The sequence below is a fragment of the Carlito syrichta genome, unplaced genomic scaffold (genome assembly GCF_000164805.1).
Source record: "Carlito syrichta isolate Samal-C Ts95f unplaced genomic scaffold, Tarsius_syrichta-2.0.1 Scaffold308201, whole genome shotgun sequence".
Taxonomy (NCBI): domain Eukaryota; kingdom Metazoa; phylum Chordata; class Mammalia; order Primates; family Tarsiidae; genus Carlito; species Carlito syrichta.
Genome location: NW_007252297.1, coordinates 371742 through 378181, shown reverse-complemented (window position 1 = coordinate 378181; position 6440 = coordinate 371742).

Sequence of the window (6440 nt, the reverse complement as noted above, 5' to 3'; positions counted from 1 at the left end):
TACTTGGAAGGCTGAGGCGGAAGGATCGCCGGAGCCCAGCAGGTCGAGGCTGCGGTGGCCTGGAGTGGCCACTGCACTCCAGTCTGGGCGACAGAGTGAGACTCCAACTCAAAAAAATAAAAAGCAAGTTATAAACTAGTAGTAACATTATGATGTCATTTTGGGGAAGAGCTGTGAACCTGCAAAGGTCCTAGAATAGCCAAAGCATTGCTGAAGAAGAAGAAAGTGGGAACAAGGGAGCCTGTCCCAGCAAAAATCAAGACTTACGAAACTGGAATGATTAAGACAACATGGTATTGGCATTTTGAGGTGGGGGTAGGACGCAAAATGACCAATGGATTAAAATAGAGAGCTGAGAAACAGGCCCACACAAATATGGAAAAGTGATCTATGTCAAAGGTGAAAGGAAGCTGGTACTGCTCTTTGTCCATGTGAGAAAAAAGTAAAATTGGATTCCCAACCTCATATCAGATAATAATACCTGTTCCAAATGGACAAAAAACTTACTTAAATGTAAAAACCCAAACCTTTAGAGGAAAAGATAGGTAAATATTGTTTTTGGATTTAGAGTAGAAAAGAAATTATTAAAGAAGACCAAAAAAGTGTTTAACAAAAAATATTGATAATTTAAGCTACATGAAAATTAAGAATTTGTGTTCGTTAAAAGGTTCCTCAAACACTCCAGACTGGGAGACAGTGAGACTCTGATTCAAAAAAAAAAGATTCCTCCAATAAAGTTAAAGGCAAATCATAAACAGGGAGAATATATTTTATACCACATATAATGGGCAAATATTTACTACCCATGTAATTAATATATTGATTCTGGCAAGGCAATCCAAAAAATAGAAATAGATAAGCAATCCAAAAGAAAAATGGGCTAAACATGTGACCTGAATTCCATTAAAGAGGAAAGAAATGAGCCAATAAATATATTAAAAGAGGCTTGATTAGTCATTAGAGAAATACAAATTAAGACAACAAAAAACCCTTTGTGTGTGTGTGTGTTGGAGTCTCACTCTGCTGCCCAGGCTGAAGTGCAGTGGCACACTCATGGTCACCGCAGCCTCGATCCACTGGGTTCAGGTGATGCTTCTACCTCAGCCTTCCAAGTAGCTGGAACTACAAGCATGTGCCGCCACGCCCAGCTAACTTTTTGATTTATTGTAGAGATACGGTCTCACCATGTTGCCCAGGCGGGTCTCAAACCCGTGGGCTCAGGCAATCCTCTCACCTCAGCCTCCCAAAGTGCTGGGATTATAGGCGTCAGCCATCACGCCCAGCCAAACACCCTTTTTATCTATGACTGCCAAGAAATAGAAATATGACAGTAACAAATGTTAAAGAGGAAGTAAATGCATAGAAATTCTTTTACATTGCTAATAAGAGTGCAAATTTATATAACTGCTTTGAAAAATAATTTATCATTTACTTGTGAAGGTGAACATTCATATGCTCTATGACCCAATAATTCTATTCATTGGTTGAAAAACTTGCACATATGCCCCAGAAGACACACCAGAATGGTCACAGTAGAGAGGCATGGAAGAAGGGAGGGAGTGAGAGAAGGAGGGAGGGAGAGAGGGAAGGAAAAAAAGAGAAAGGGGGAAAAATGACCAAAGACAGGAGAATAAATAAATAGTGCGGGCGGGCTTGGTGGCTCAGCCTGTAATCCCACGCCTTTGGGAGGCTGAGGTGAGTGGATTGCCTGAGCCTGCGGGTTCGAGACCCGCCTGGGCAGCGAGACCTCATCTCTACAATAAAATCAAAAAATCAGCCTGGCGTGGTAGCGCGTGCCTGTAATTCCGGCTACTCGGAAGGCTGAGGCGGAAGGATCGCCGGAGCCCAGCAGGTCGAGGCTGCGGTGGCCGGGAGCGGCCACTGCACTCCAGTCTGGGCGACAGAGTGAGACTCCAACTCAAAAAAAAAAAAAAAATAGTGATATAATCACAGAATGGAATATTATGCAATAGGATCACACACAGCAAGATTTTTAAAATTTAAGCTTAAAAACAAACAAAACTAAACAACAAATTGTCTAGGCATTGTAAACATGCAATAAAGTATTATTTTAGAAGGAAAGGAAATGTTAACACAAAATCCAGAACAAGGGTTACCTCTGGAATGGGGAGGCAGGGGATGGACCGGGGAAGAACCCATCTTAGTAACTATCAATTTTGGATTTGAATGGTAGGCTCATTAATGGTCAATATATTATTAAGCTTTATAATTTAGATAAATGTTAAATATATTATTTCATATGTGTCAAACTGTATTCTTTTTTTTTTTTGAGTTGGAGTCTCACTCTGTTGCCCAGACTGGAGTACAGCGGCCGCTCCCGGCCACGGCAGCCTCGACCTGCTGGGCTCCGGCGATCCTTCCGCCTCGGCCTTCAGAGTAGCCGGAATTACAGGCATGCGCTACCACGTCCGGCTGATTTTTTGATTTATTGTAGAGATGAGGTCTCGCTGCCCAGGCGGGTCTCGAACCCGCGGGCTCAGGCAAATCCATTCACCTCAGCCTCCCAAAGGCGCGGGATTACAGGCTGAGCCACCGAGCCCAGCTCAAACTGTATTCTTAAAAAAATAAAGAAAATATAAACCTATGTGTATGTAAAGAAGATTAAAAGGGAATATGCCAATTTTTTTTTTTTGAAAGCAGGATTTATTGAGAGGACAGAAAAGCTCCCACAGTGGGAGGGGACCCGAAGGAGTTGCCCTTTTTTTTTTTTTTGAGACAAGATCTTGCTCTGTCCCCCAGGCAGGAATGCAGTGGCACAATCATGGCTTATTACAGCCTTGATCTCTTGGGCTCAGGCAATTCTTCTGCCTCAGCCTCCCTAGTAGCTGGGACTACAGGTATGCACCATCACGCCCAGTTACCTTTTTAATTTTTTTGTAGAGACAATGTCTCATTATGTTGCCCAGGCTGGTCTCAAACTCCTTCGCTCAAGCTATCCTCCTGCCTCGGCCAAATTGTTAATAATGGTCATTACTTTATGGTCGGACTTCTAGGAATCTTTATTCTTTTCTTGATTGTCTATATTTCCTGTATTTTTTAAATGATGAATAAATGTTTCTTTATATAAAAGAAGTTAGAATTATTGTAAAAGGAAAGAGTGTGTGTGTGAGTGTGTATACATATATACATGCATATATATATTCTCCTAAGTAGAAAAACTTGCACATATGCCTCAGAAGAGGGAGGGGTATGTGTGTAGTTTGTTTATAGTTATGTGGGGTGAGGGGGAAATGAATGTTAGCAAGCATGTTTTGAGTGCCAACTATATTGTAGTGTCTATGATTGACTCAAATCTGTGAAGACAGTTTTTAAAAAATTGCCTGCCCTTGCACAGCACTTGGTCTTTTTTTTTTTTTTTTTTTTTGAGTTGAAGTCTCACTCTGTCACCCAGACTGGAGCGCAGTGACACACTCCCAGCCACTGCAGCCTCGACCTGCTGGGCTCCGGTATCCTTCCGCCTCAGCCTTGCAAGTAGCCAGAACTACAGGCCCGTGCTACCACGCCCTGCTAATGTTCTTTTGCTTGTTTGTTTTTGTTTTTGTTTTGTAGAGATGAGGTCTCGCCAAGTTGCCCAGGTGGGTCTCGAACCTGCAGACTCAGGCAACCCACTCACCCCAGCCTCCCAAAGTGCTGGGATTACAGGCTGAGCCACTGAGCCCGACCAGCTCTTGGTCTTAAAGAGATGTGAAGAAACCTGATTTCAGGGAAATCACAGGGACAGAGGAAAAATAAACTGACAAAGTTTCCAGATAGATTCCAGGGGCAAAGTCAAATAGGGCTCAGATAGCAAGGGAGGGTTGACCTGGACTCTGGATGAACAGGGCACATGCTTACTAGTCACTAAAAGGTCTAGGAATCGGACTAGGAAAAACAGAAGAATAAACTAACTAGTAAAGGAAGAGGACTGTAAGAGTCTTCAGGGCTGAGTTAATCTCTGCCCATCTAAGCTGAGTCAGAACTCTTTATCATCCATGCCTGCACAGACACACACAGCCTGTCCCCACGACCTGCCCCATTTTCATGTAGTCATGGCACATGGACAGTCTCTCCAGCCAACTCACTGCATTTATATTGTCAAGGAGCTTTTCTTTTTTAACAGCTGTTTTGAGATACAATTCAAATACCACACAATCCACTCATTCAAAGTATACAATTCACAGAGTTGTGCATCCATTCCCACATCAATTTAATAACATCTTCATCATCCTCGCTCCAATCCCTGGCAACCATTAATCTACTTTCTGGATTTGCTTATTCTGGACGTTTCATATAAAAGGAGCACACAATATGTGATCATTTGTGTCTAGCTTCTTTCACTTACTGTGACATTTTCAAGGTTCATCCATGTTGTAGCATGGATCGTTGCCAAGGAACTAGAAGAAGGAACGTAACAGAAGGAAAGGCCGTGGCCCCAGGGAGAAGCCCTGACCCCTAGCATGGCAGAAACACACACACACACACACACACACACACACACACACACACACACACACACGGCAATTACTAGCAGCAGATATATTCAGAGTCTATGAAATCTAGAAGAACGCTATGGAGGATGAACTTGGACTTGGTCACCAAATCTGGAAATGGTAAGATGAGAGAGCAAGACTTAACTCATTTAACTGTCAAAATACAGCTTTCATAAGGGCCACTGCACCCAGTGGAAAATCACTTCCTCACATCAGAAACATCAGGAAGTTTAATGATGGCAAAGATACACACCTTAGATGAAACAGGAATTGCTGCTCTCCAGGCAGTCCCAAAATTCTGAATGGTTGCTCTGCACTCACCCCAGCTGGGTCCCCTCATGCCACCTCTACAGCTCAGTCTGCTCACGTGGACTTTGCTGCCACCTAGTATCTTCCACAATCGTTATATTGATCGAAAAGCGACCGTGAAACCAACCATGCTTGACAGGTGGAATTCCAGAGCCCTTCCCAGCTCATGTGGACTTTTGCTGTATCCGTGACCTCTTGCCTGATAAGCATCCATGTGTTGTAGAAAGCGAAGGTATCTGTTGGATGTCTTACATCGCTCAGGAAGTTACAGAGTTTGGCACCCATTCCAGCACTGCGAGTTCTACAGAGCCTCTAGCCCTAACCCGAGTAGACGAAGAAGTAATCTTCAATTCATCAGGGCTATCCATTGCACAACTGGTACCTCTATACTATCTCTACATCTGACCCAGCTGGGCAGGGAGAGGGAGACAGACTCTCCATCAAGCTTCCAGAGCGTGCTTTGTTCCCCTCTCCTGTGATCATTTTCCCTGTCTCCTCTCCAGTCTTCTGCTCAGCCCAGTCTTGATTGCTTCTTGATCCCAGGGAAAAAGAGGACAGGAACACCGTGCTCACCTGATGAGTGACACCTGTCATTTTACTTATCTCATTGATCCCTCCTTCCCCCCACCCCGTCCTCCTCCACCCCCACAGCCCCTATTGTATTTTTTCAGAGACTGATCACAAGGACTAAATTTCCTCTAGCACCCCAAGGACTAAATTTCCGCTAGGGTTACTGCAGGACAGTCAGATCCTGACAAGGAGCAGTATTATGGCTATAGAGAAAAACTCTGCACTTAAAGCCAAGAGATCTGAGTTCAGGTCCTACCTCTGCCTTTTACCACCTTTGAAGGGACAGATTGTCACACCTTTCTGGACATCTGCACACGAATCCTCACACAACGAGCAGGGATAGTGTGTTTTTTCTCGCCTTTCTCACAGCCTGGTTGAGAAGCACAAAACAGAAAAGATAATTTATATGAAGCGCCTTCGAAAATCATAAACCACCACATCATCAATTGCCTTTATTTGTAGAAGCCTTGCTATTCTGCAATTTTGGCAAAGAACGATCCTGTCTTCCCTGTCCCGATGGAGGTATTGATCATCCCACCCTAAGAACACTGTTGCTTATGGCTCTGGGATACATTTTGTCAGGCCATGGTTCTTCTTAATTAATTGTTCTCTCCTTGGACAGCATGTCTGGCTGGTTACAAAGTGTAAAGACTAAAGGAAGATGCTTCTCTACAGGGGAATTTCACTTGCCCAGGATTCCTGGAAATGGAGAAACTATCCCCATCCTCCACCATCTGTACTCTACAGAGGGGCCAGCAAGTTGGGGAGGAGAGGAGGAGGGGAAAAAGGACTCAGAAACACATTAGCCGAAATGAGGCAGACAGGGCATATACTTCCCCAGAATATCCTGTCAACACAGCAGCCACGGGCTTGAGCACTGTCACAATGAGGTTTCTGCTGATGCAAATAGACACTGCACGGTCAGGGTTGAAGGAGCAATACTATAGAAGGATCCCACGTGTGTTCGGACCAAACTGAGATGGGGTCGGGTAGGATAAGATTGGCTCAGGTGAGAGCACACACTTTCTGAGAAGGATTCAATTATAGGGGTGTCCTCAGGGGTACAATTTA